Consider the following 12,567-nt stretch of genomic DNA (forward strand, 5'->3'; position numbering starts at 1 on the left):
TCGCAGTTGAGGTTCCGGGTTCAAATCTCAGCTCATCGACAGTTTCCCCGTTGACATCACCGGTACCCTCCTGAGGCGGCGTCACGCATGATGATTGTTTCAGCTCCTAAATGTTGACCTTTGCCAGAAAATGCGGCTTGAATCCCAAATTTGACCACTTTCGGGGGGGGGGGGGGGGGGGGGGGGGGCGGTTCCACCTGCGTGTGAATAAGTCATGTTTGGAGAATTTCAAGGGATGATTCAGCCCAAAATAGCATCCATCTGTCGCTGAGCTTTGCTTACTTACATAAGACCAGTCAAACTTTAGACTAGAAACATCCCAGCCGTGCATACACGCGCACGCACGACACAACAGAAGCCTAAACGGACAAGGGCAGCATCGGCGGGTAATCTACGGACAAGACCTGGTCCCAATCAGTGACAAGGAAATGAGAGACAATTCAGAATGTGAGTGCGTGGCTAAAACCGGGTGTTTGTGTGTGTGTGTGTGTGTGTGTGTGACAGCGACGTAATGAGGGCAGGGTTCGGTGGCTCGACCTTGATAATCCCGCCGTTATTAAAGCGCAGCGTTGAAACCGTGTCGTCCCGGGCTGCCGGGAATTACACTGCAACCCTACAGCGAAGGTGCTGGGTGGAGGGCACGGGCTCTTTCTAAACAAAATAGTTTGAAAAAAACTCAACTGACTCATACAAATCATCTTTTCTCATTGAAATGAATGGAAATGCTGTTAATACGCTCCAGCCCCCATCCAAATTGTTGTAACGTACTATCCACTGAGACATCAGTACTTATCGCAGCTCATTACTTCACTAATATTACTTGATCTTTACAGAGAAAAAAGAACATGACTGTGAATGGTCAGTTTACATGCTCTGCTGCACCATTTATGTTCGGTACACCGGTTACACTGCGCTTTTGTAAAAAGTGCTTCTACTTGTGAAAAATTCACGTTACAAAATGACTTCCTTAATGAATTGATTTCATAAGTAGAGGTACCACTGTAAAATATTAATTTGATTAATTTATGGCAGTTTGTTTCATCTTCTTTCTTTTTAAGGGACAAAAAGGTGTTTTGTTTGGAAGCACAATTTTTTATTCACGTTATGTTCAGTGACAGTTTTGTTACGTCGTAATCCTGAAGGAAATATTTTTGTTTCTTTTTGAAAGAAAATGGTTGGATTGATTGGGGCAATCTTTCATGTGAAGTGCCGGTGAGTAATATTCCATTTCCTATTACCGTGCAGTGATGGTGTAAACCCAGCAGCGGCCGTGACCTGAAAAAAAAGAACCAACATGTACAGCAGCAAGCAAACATGCAAGCTTTTCTCACGACGCAAACAGGAAGTTATTCTTTTGTTACCCATATATTAACCCACCGTAGTGTAAATCCATACTAAAAAGTGGAAATTATAGAATAAAACCACGAGTCCATTCCGCTTGGCAAACGTTTTACAAGGCGGCGTGCAAACGCTTGTAAATATTGTGTGCAATTTGGCACCCGAACAGCAGCAGCGCAAATATAAACGTAAAAAGAGAGATAAGATGAAAACAGCGGTGACGAATGACAATCTGAAATGGAAAAAAAAAAAAAGGCCCTTCATATGGCGGAGGGCGCTCACGTGGCGTCACACAGCCAAACACGGCGAGCAGTCCATATGGTATCAGACACACGGGCAACGTGTCAGAGGAGATGAGGGCTCGTGCCGGAGGCTGACGGCGCAGGGCTTCGTTGTGGCGCGAGTGCATCCAAACCAACGGAAAAAAAAAACAAAAAACGGGTGAATCCAACCCAAAAGGACTTTTGTCTTCTGAGGTGAACATAAAAGGTGACATCAGCTGCCGGTTTAAGCGTCCACGCAAGTAAACTATTTCATAAAGAAAAAAAATTACGTGCACCATTTTGGAATGTGGAAGGAAGCAGCGGTAAGCGCAGAAAACCCACACATGCATGAGGGCAACACACAAACGCCGCACAATTTTGTTCCATCTCAGAGTCAAAAAGCGGATTCCATTGCTGAGTGGACGTACTGCCTGCCACTGTGCACGTGGCAAAAATCACACCTAGCAACATTTTTCATGTCAGTACATGGAGTTTTTGATGAATGTATGAGACCGCCTGGTATGTAACGTCTTTACCACAATGATCAGCACTGGTAATTTCAATCTGATTTAATAATTCTGAAAAAAAAAAGACAAACCCACAGTTATAAGAGGGTGTGCACACATATGGAACCAAATTGTTACTTTATATTTGCTTCCCCTCTCAAAACGTTGTCTGTTTTTTTTTTTTTTTTTTTTTTTTTTAAGCTTCAGATCAGAGGTCACATTACTGGGAAAAAGTTTTTGGAATGATTTATTTTATTTTTATTTATTTAATTATGTAATTATTTTTTTTTCTAGATCTCAAAAATTGGAAATTCAAGTAGGGGTGTGTTGATTTTTATTTACACGGTATATCTATTAAAACTAAAGAGTCACTGATGGTGTAGTGGTCGGTACACACGTGGGATCGATTCCCGCTCAGTGATGGTGTCGATTATCTGCCCTGCGACTGACTGGCGACCAGTTCGGGGTGTAGTCAGCCCGAAGTTAGCTGGTATAGGCTCCAGCTTTCCCGTGACCCTTGTGAGGATAAGCGGCATGGATAATGGATGGAAGGATGGATATATATTGAAACTGTCTGATGAGTGAAGCACCTCTAATTTCCTTGAAAGGTTCCATATAAATGCAAATTATTACTGTCGTTATTATTACGATTATTGTACACATTATAAATAGATTTTTTTTGAAAATGTACTGTTTTACAAAAAAAAAAAAAAATTGTCAAGATCATTAAAGCATCTTGATGTGAAATTATTATTTAGTTTTTTTACATCCATTATTGAACAGGGGGAAAAAAAGGTTTTAGTGGTTAAATGTTGATTAATCTGACAGAAAAAAAAAGTCACTGAAAGCACAGTGGCACACACTTCTGAGGATCCGGGTTCAATCCCGGCCCCGCCTGTGTGGCGTTTGCATGTTCTCCCCGTGCCTGCGTGGGTTTTTCTCCGGGTGGGCACTCCGGTTTCCCCCCACATCCCAAAAACATGCAATATTAATCGGACACTCTAAATTGCCCCAAGGTGTGATTGTGAGTGCGACTGTTGTCTGTCTCCATGTGCCCTGCAATTGGCTGGCGACCGGTTCACCTCCTTCCTGTTGACAGCTGGGAGAGGCCCCAGCACTCCCCGCGGCCCTTGTGAGGATAAGCGGCTAAGAAAATGGATGGATGGATATATGTCAAAGGTAATCATTTCTAACCGTAAATCATTCCACTTGTAACGTTGCTGTTTTGGAAGGAAGCGAGTTGAGAAACGCGCGGAAAAAGACGTCGCCGCATCGCAGCCGTTTGTCTTTCCATACGTTTGAAGTGAAAAGAGGGCGGCGTGAATCGTAGGGTGAGTGAAAGAGGAACTTCAAAAGGCATTCATGTCCTCTCGCACTTTGAACACAGATGCGCACGCAGGCACACGGGCAGCACATCGACGTGTAAAAGCAAAAGTGTTTAAATACCGGATTGATGCGATAATTTGTAAACAAAAACAAGGTAAAATGGTGAATTTGGATCAAATGATGAGAAGTCTTAAAAAAAAAAAAAAAAAAAAGTGATCACCACACGTTGGCCACCCATGGAAATCACCGCTTACAACAAAGTGGAAACTGTGGCGTTTAATACCCCAAAAGATGCGGTAATCTGCCATTACAGTGAATCGCACATTTTGAGATAATTTTACTCCTATCCTGTACAAATGTCTCACCAAGTGGCGGTTTAATAAGTGACAACATTCAAACAATGTAGCGATACTGCAACCCTCACACTAATGGACAAGTGTAATTCGACGACGCTGCCTCCGCCGCTGAAAATATGATCCACGCTTATCCTTATGGTATCGATTTGACATTATGGTAATGAAAGCCATACTTGTCATTGGCCCAGGGGGAGGAAGCCTGCACATTCTGGTGTGTGCATCTTGCCCACTTGGGGTCAGTAGAATCCATCCATCCATAATCTTAGCCGCTTATCCTCACAAGGTTCGCGGGGAGTGCTATCCCGGCTGTCATCGGGCAGGAGGTGGGGTGCACCCTGAACCGCTTGCCAGCCATTCGCAGGGCACATTGAGACTCACAATCACACCTAGAGGCAATTTAGAGAGTCCAATTAATGTCGCATGTTTTTGGGATGTGGGAGGAAACCGGAGCGCCCGGAGAAAACCCATGCAGGCACACGGAGAACATGCAAATTCCACAGAGGCGGGCTCAAGAATCAGCTCCTCTGCATCTTCTCACTACGGCGCTAAGCAGAGGATAAATATGAAACACATGATTTACTGTTTTATTATCCGCATCAGTAATGAGCTGCATCATTTATCTTCAGATATTGTTGCTTAACAACACCACCACCACATACTGTCGAGGCTATTTGTTAGCCATGTGCGCCAATGATGCTACACTTTGTATGCTAGCAGAGGCTATGTGGGTTTTTTCAAATGCGTAACGTCCAATTCTTTGTTTTATGTTTAGTTTGACAATAACCTTCAGCTGTGACTGGGGCTTGTCGTGAAGAGAATCGAGTCCAATTAAAATTGCATTGCGCTACGTCAAGGCACCGCTGTTAGCCAGGGTCGAAACAGAAGGGGTATTTCATGGTCTTTGGGGTATTTTGACACAAGTACCGTTATTAATACAATTAGAAACTGTTTAAACTGCGAAAAACACATAAATGTTTCCTTTAACGCAAATATAAATGAGTAGCGCCACGTGGGGTGTTGGATTCCACACGGAAATCAAACGATCACATTCCAAATCAAACAGCCAGACCGTCTCACTCCCTTCTGGCGATTGCATGATCAATAACTTGATTTAGTGAAAACGTGCTGATGTTTATGTAACCCTGATGAGCGAGAGCGCGAGAGAGAGAGACACGCGTTGGTTGACTTTGCGCCTGGATGCCACAGTTACAAGGCGTGATGTGTCTCTCTCTCCATAAGAGACGCTCGCCCCGAGCCATAACAGCCTTTCATCCCGCCAAAGCCGTGCATTATTGATGATCAGAGCGAGAGCGCAGACGCGCTCAAACGCACACTGCGCTTCCCTCTGTGACGGCCTGTAATTTGTACGGCAATCCGTGTGTGCGCGAGACTTAACAGGTGGGCCGGGTTCTTGAATAGCGGCCGACCGGGGGAGCCAATCGGAGGCCGGGTGACGACACACCGGGTCGTCATTGGCTCAGGACCGCGGTGACAACGAGCGGCATTCCCTGGCATGTGTTGCTCTTTGTGCCTCGCCGCGCACAACAACACTTCACATGTGCGATGCCATCATTTCCAGCCGTTTCAAGCATCTGACTGACGCAAGGCCCGTGTTTACGACGGAGCCGCGAGCGCTGACACAAAGACAAACTTCTTCAGAGAGTTCCGTCTTCCTGCAAACAGGAACAATAACCAGACAGGCCGGCAGTTTCCCGGCAGACCGGAGCAGCATCTGTTTGCTCAGCCGGAAGCCGGCAAGTGCATTTAAGGCCCTGTTTGGGTTTTTCCAATGGAGGAAGGATGAAAATACGCCCTTTTATGTAAAGTAGTCCTGGGAGTTGGTATTAATTTTATAAAAAGGTACTACGATCTGGTCTACAGCCTGTCCGTAGAATAGTGGACCAGCGTTTTACCCTTCAGAATCGGAATTGGCTTTAAATGTCGAGTATGTAACAACACACGAGAAATTCATCTCCGGCAGTCGGCGCCGCCCTGGTACGACATTCATGTTGACTTGGCAGGATCCCTGAGGGTGGACGGGAGTTTGCCAAACCAGTCTACAGATGCTTTGTCGATTTGGAGAAGGAGTTCGACCGTGTCTCTCAGGGAGTCCTGTGGGGGATGCTTTGGGAGTATGGGGTACCAAACCCCCTGATACGGGTTGTCTGGTCCCCGTACGATCGCTGTCAAGAGTTTGGTCCGCTTTACCGGCAGTAAGTCACCGATTCTGTTCATAGCTTTTATGGAGAGAATTTCACGCCGCAGTCGAGGTGACAAGGGGGTCTGGGTCGCAGATTATGTCGGTCTGTCGGTTTCATCAAACTGTGATCGCCGACTCTCACTGGAGTGGTTTCCAGATGGGTGTGAAGTGGGTGGGATGAGAATAGGCACCTGTAAATCTGAGACCATGGTCCTCAGTTGGAAAAAGGTGGTGTCCCGCTCTCCAGGTTGGGCATGAGATCCTTCCCCAAGCGGACGAGATCAAATATCTTGGAGTCTTGTTCATAAGTGAGGGAAGAATGGAACATGTCATCGACAGGTGGATCGGTGCAGGGTCTGCAGTAATCCAGACCCTTTGTTGGTCCGTTGTGGGAATGGAGCTAAACAGAAAAGCGAAGCTCTCTATTTCCTAGTTGATCTACGTTCCTTCCCTCCTCTACGATCACGAGCTGTAGCTCATGACCGAAAGAACAAGATCCCGGACCAAAGCGACCGAACAGTTCTGAGGATTCAAATCCGGCCTCGCCTGGGTGGCGTATGCATTTTCATTGCCGTGTAGATTTTCTTTGCATTCCTCCCACTGTCCATGGTCGGCTCATTTAAGACTCTTAAGTTGTTCGTAGTAGTGGATGTGAGTCCGAAAGATTGATTGTCTGTCTGTGTGTACCCTGCCTCTTGCCCGAAGATACCTAGAATCAGCACTAGAATGCCCCCGATAGTCCATCCATCAATCTTCTTACCTGCTTATCCTCACAAGGCTCATGGGAGTGCTGGAGCCTATCCGAGCTGGCAACGGGCAGGAAGCGGGGTACACCCTGAACTGGTTGCCAGCCAATCGCGGGGCACATGGAGACAGACAACAGTCGCGCTCACAATCACACCAAGGGGTAATTTAGAGTTATTAATGTTGCATATTTTTGGGATGTGGGAGGAAAGCAGAGTACCAGGAGAAAACCCACACAGGCATGGGGAGAACATGCAAATCTTGCTCAGATTGGCATCTACAAATCCCGAAAGTCTGAGACAGATGAGAAAACCAGGTGGCCAAAGCATGAGGAGTTTTACTCTAATTTTAGTCTTCTACGTTGATCACAAAGATGACCTCAAATATTACAATATCACAAATATTACCTCCAAAGGTCCAACTCACAAATGATTTTCCGGAACCCTCCCGAAGCTTCCTTTTCGTGATTCTCCCCATTTGTTCTGCTGTTCCACGGTAATCTCTGATGTTCCATATTTACATTTTCCACGCAAAGCTCCAGCAAACGAAATGTCAAGAATGCTCTTTTCGAGCCACGCGAAGACGGCGCTTTGCCAGAGCACGGGAAGTCCTCGCCGGTGCCTCGGGGGACGCGCCCCGCATTGATGTTTCCAATGAAGAGCGCCGAGCCCCATTGATCCGCTGGGGAAGAGAGTGAGCTGTCAAAACCAATCAGACGAGTCAAAGACCCACTTTTTTTTTTTTTTTTTTTTTTGCGGGTGTGTATAAATCGGCGCACTGAGCTGCCAAAGTGAGCACGATACTGCTGGAGAGGAGAAGGAAGAGCAGCTCGAGCTCCCCGAAGCAGCGCACGCCACTTTGATGTCTTTGCGGGCCTACTGTTGTACTTTCAAAAGGGAACGCCGCCGTCTAACAATGAGGGTTAGAAGGGTACGCGCTACGTCTACAAGCAATGTAAGAAAACAAACCGGTACAAAGGAGCCCGGAAAAACACGTTGAAAGCATTTTGGCATCCCAACATATCCAATTGCCAAGATTCTTTTCACGCTATTGCAAATTATTGCCAGGCCGAATTGAGACGGGTCAGTCAGAACTGCACGACAAACCAATGAAAACGAGACTAAGCTGTTGGAATGGCCGGCGGTACAAAAAGCTGCAGCGCCACCTTTACACTCGATGGAAGTCATTTGTTCCAAGTTCAAATAATAAAAAAATGTGAATTTAATTTTGGAGTGATGCCATAGGATACGAGTTGATTTCGTTCCGTCACGTTCATATCTCAAATCCCTTCCCCAATTCAAATGAATGGAAATGTCATTACTTTGTTCCAGTCTCCCAGAGGAACAAACAAAATCTTGTGTAATTTTTTTTTTTTTTTTATAGGAACAATAGCACGCGACGATATTTTACTTAATAAAAGTATACAGTAATCAGTCATGTGCTCAGTCATGCCCGCAGATATTAAGTTAGGGGTGTGGTCCACCGGTCATGCCCACAGATATAAAATTGCGGGTGTGTGTTGTTTGTAATTATGAGTGTACCCCTTTAAGAGCGAAGGGGGGCGGTGCCCGGTAAACTAGGAAGTAGAAGTAGGCTGAGCAGCAGCTCGGTGTTAGAGACTGTGTGCTTCCATGTTAAAAAACATAAAATAATAATAGTAAAATAAGACGTCAGGCGGTGGTTCACTGCGGTGGATCGGTTTTCATGTGCGCTGAGAGCGTGCGACAAGTGCGCAATTGCGCAGTAGCGCATCTTAGAGGGAACATTGGTCAAGATTACACAAAATAAGCGACGTCTTTTGATATTTATGTATTTCTACTCGTAACAAAATTTCACGTGTGATTTTTCGTACTCGACTGTGCAGATTTGGGAGTGCGATGGCGCGCGGGCGCATACGCGTCCGTCAAATCACAGTGACTGCAGTCATAAGAACGAAAAGGTTTGTGCCTAATTGATTTGTCGTAATTGTGCAGCTCCTTCTGGTGTGAGCGCCCTGGCCACCAGTGGGCAGTATAATACGGACACAAAGACATACATGAAACGGTTGTAACCCCCCCCCCCCCCCCCGGCAAGTTGCAGTAAGAGTCATTTTTGGGAGAGAATAAAGAACATATTCCCAATGAGTATCATTATATTGTCTGTCTACATGTGTTGCTCTGTCATCTGTATTCAAACATCCATTCCTCAAAGGTGTGACTGTGACACTGATGCTATGTGTGAGCACTCGATGGTGTTTTGCAGATTTTTGTTAGCATTAAGCTAAGCTAACTTTCCCGATGCAAAGCTAAGCAGTTGTTTCAACCACACAAACTGTAATTCTTCGTTTGTTTTATGTTTAATTTGTCTGTAAATTTCAGCTGGGAGTAGCATTAAACACTCTGCAGCCTCTTTTCGAATGATTTAATCAAAAAAGAATTCAAACTTTATTCATTATCTATGAATCAACGTGAGAAAGATCTGTCATTCATAATTCGATAAAGACAATGATGAGGACTTCCTTGCCCCTTGACTTGGAAAATATTATTTACGCAAGGAACGTGAATAATATGCAAGGGTTAGAACAAGTTATTTTTGTTACAATGTGCTCCTGTATTCTATCTATTCTAGCCACACCGTCGATAGCGTGCAAGCACGAACACTCTTTTAGTCGACACACAGCAATTCCCTCTATTGCACAAAGATCCTGGAGCTGCACAATAATCTGAGTGGTGACACAGCACCGCGCAAAGCTCTTCAGCCTCTAAACCTTTGCGACACTGCGCCGTGGAGCCCACCGCAGTAATTACAGCGCAAACTTACGGTCTCCCCGCTAGTACGCCGCCCGGTACAACGGGGGCACTTTTAATCAGCGGGGCTGCAACTGCAGAATCATCTTTCCCGCCCTGTGCGTTGTCACCGGGGGCGGACCAAAAAAAAAAAAATAAAAAAAAACAATTAAAAATGGGGTGGGGGGTGGGTGGGGGAGGGCATCAAATTTCCTGCTCTGCATGGACTTAAGAGTGGTTATGAAAGAAACTCACATTTGCAATGCGTCACTCAAAGTGTTTTGTTTATTTTTTCTTCTTCCTCTGGACCACTTTTTGTTCACCCTTTGGAGACAACCATTTCTCAAAAGTTAGATAGCTGTCACATAGTTTTGAGGTCACTCATTCAAGGAGTCACTCGAGTTTCTTCTTCTAAATGTAAAACAGTTCCAGAGCTTCACAGCATGTTTTCATCAAAATACCCGAGAAATTCTAGACGTTTTTACAGCAACTTTCTTGCCAGGTTGACTTTCGCTCATCTCAAGCAGCACGCCCCGGATTGTGCTCGACCAATTATGAGCCCTGCTTTTGTTAGACTGACAACAAGTTCGGCCGTCTCCTCCACCTCAGCAACCAATGAGTGTTTGTGATGATCAGCTGCTTACTTGAAACAAGTACCCATTACGATTCCATTGCATTACCACTGGCGGATACAGGATTTAATCACCAAGCCACCAAAATACACAATTCAATTAATGTAGCAGTGGCCCATGACGTGGCCGGACAAATACTTCCCACCCCCAAGTAGACAATTTAGCCGAATATTACAAAAACATTATTATCGGAAGCTAATCTGTGCTCGGCGGCACGGTGGATCAGCTGCTAAACCGTTGACCTCAGAGTTCTGAGGTCCCGGATTCAATCCCGGATCCGCCTGTGTGGAGTTTGCATGTTCTCCCTGTGCCTGCGTGGGTTTTCTTTGGGCACTCCGCTTTCCTCCCGCATCCCAAAAACATGCAACATTAATTTGACGCTCTAAATTGTCCCTAGGTGTGATTGTGAGTGCGACTGTTTGTCTCGATGTGCCATGAGATTGGCTGGCAATCATTCCAGGGTAGACCCCGCCTCCTGACCGTTGACAGCTCGGATAGGTTCCAGCACTCCCCGCGACCCTCGTGAGGACAAGCGGCAAAAGAAAATGGATAGATAATAACGGATGGATCATCTGTACTTACCTTACGGCTCCGACATGATAGGGCTTTGCCTGTTGCATAAAAGTGAAACGCTCTCAATAGGTTCAACTTCTTCCTCCTAACGTTGACTTCTTCTTATTCCATTTCAAAAATGTGTCATGAATTTTTTACTGGTTTGTGTTCAGATTTGATCTGTTTATTTTTCATTTTCTCACGTTCGAAGTAAAGAATTCAATTACAAGAGGTCAACGGAGGGGAACGCCAGTGTGGTGCAGGTTATTATGTTAATTACCCCCACAGTCCAGATTGGCTCGCTCAGCGACAGTTTTAGAAATAGGCAGAAAATTAAACATTTACGCAGTTCTGTGGGCAGCCGTTCCAGAGATCCGATGATTTGTATAAGAACCTTAGAGAACCAACTTTCCATAGTATGTCCCCTTTAAGGAAGGAGAGGTTTGACATCGTGAAGCGTCCTAAAAGCAAAATTCATAAGAACTGGTCAGAGCTCAGGTGCGAGGCAAGTGGACACCGACTGACATGAATCGGGCCAGAGGCAAAGACGCCAAGTAAGGTGAAGACTGTCGAGGTTTCAGAATTTTTTTGCAAATCCTCAGGGCGAGGGGCTTCATAAAGGGAAGGCCAGTGTAATATCTGAGTGGTGTTTGGCAGTCGTGACCTCAGAGAGGATGAAATCACAAAGGCACATTTCCAAACGCAACAAGTGAGGAACATTTTAAGCTTGTACGTTGGCTCAAGTCAGAGATTCTGCCCGTGTAGAAAGAATCCTTGGGCTCGAGTTGTGTCCAATTGCGGCTCTCGACTGCGTACGCGAAATGTGTTTCCACAGGATGTGATTGCACACTCAAGCCTTTGAGCAAATTCTTTTGATGACACACGAAGGTGGAAACAATACATTTTGTTCACGGTCTATCAGCAACACGTTGCCGTTTGTGTGATTTCCGTCTGACACGGTGGCTCGATAGTGGCAGCAGTGGCCTAAAGCCTTTTTGGCAGCAGCTCCGCTGATTGCATATTGATATTTTATGAATGTTTTAAGGGTTCCAAATCCATTTTAAAAACATGCAATAGATCTGAACAGATTAAAGTTACACCGTAATAATCCAATATACCCCGGAAGTTTCATTTATAAAATAGAATTAATGTTCTAGCTACAATTGAGAATACTACATGTGTGAAATATTGAACATTATTTTTTGCAATTCCTTGGAAAATAATGTGCACAGATATGAATAAATCTATTAATTATTTTGTATGGTATATTGCTGTGGACGGACTTTACCCCCCAGAAAAGTCCTCATTTTACTGGCCCAACAACCCACAGAAAACTATTTTTAATCTGATGACATCTGGAGTTATCAAACAACTTTATAGTAATAAACATTGAACAATAATATGCAAGAAAGCACACAGAATAAATAAGTTTGCATCTCGACACTCACCTTGCAGCGAGGTAATGTTTTCAGATGGGACAGTTGCTTTTTCGGTTAGTTTGCTACGCTCTTCCCGTTGCACATTAATCCTCGGCAGATGCCAAAAATCATTTGCGAGAATATGAACAACCCGGTCTGACGCTTTTTTATTTATTTTTTTTAATAACAGTCGCATTCGAGAGCACTTATGTTGCCCGGTTTAGTGAATGTTTTTGCTTCCCCCGAGCTCTTTAAGCCGATAAAAAAAATAAAAAAAAAATACAGCTTGCGCTGCACGAGTTTCCCGGTTGAAGATTGGCTAAACTCACGCGATATGGTTTTCACATTTATCCAATCAGATACCGCGGACAGGCGGTGCAAGTGACGCGAGCTTCAGAGACGTGCAGCGAGACAAACACCGCTCGGCTGGAATTTCAAATATATAAAACGAAGTTACCTTACCAAAT

At 45.0% G+C, this 12,567-nt stretch overlaps 1 protein-coding gene across 6 annotated transcripts in view; it reads right to left on the reverse strand.

Moving 5' to 3' along the window:
• The window catches only part of arhgap9 (Rho GTPase activating protein 9), a 55,082-nt gene extending 42,683 nt beyond the window's left edge, over positions 1-12,399 (reverse strand). For 4 of the 6 annotated variants that reach the window (XM_061832433.1, XM_061832430.1, XM_061832429.1 and 1 more), the window contains exon 1: positions 12,131-12,399. The gene's annotated coding sequence lies outside the window, so the exon portion shown is untranslated. Of the gene's footprint in view, positions 1-1,620; positions 1,712-3,962; positions 4,047-12,130 lie in introns of those variants that run through there. The other 2 variants (XM_061832427.1, XM_061832428.1) reach the window with 2 other exon arrangements.
• Positions 12,400-12,567: the final 168 nt, after the last annotated feature.

The sequence above is a fragment of the Syngnathoides biaculeatus genome, chromosome 10 (assembly GCF_019802595.1).
Source record: "Syngnathoides biaculeatus isolate LvHL_M chromosome 10, ASM1980259v1, whole genome shotgun sequence".
Classification (NCBI taxonomy): domain Eukaryota; kingdom Metazoa; phylum Chordata; class Actinopteri; order Syngnathiformes; family Syngnathidae; genus Syngnathoides; species Syngnathoides biaculeatus.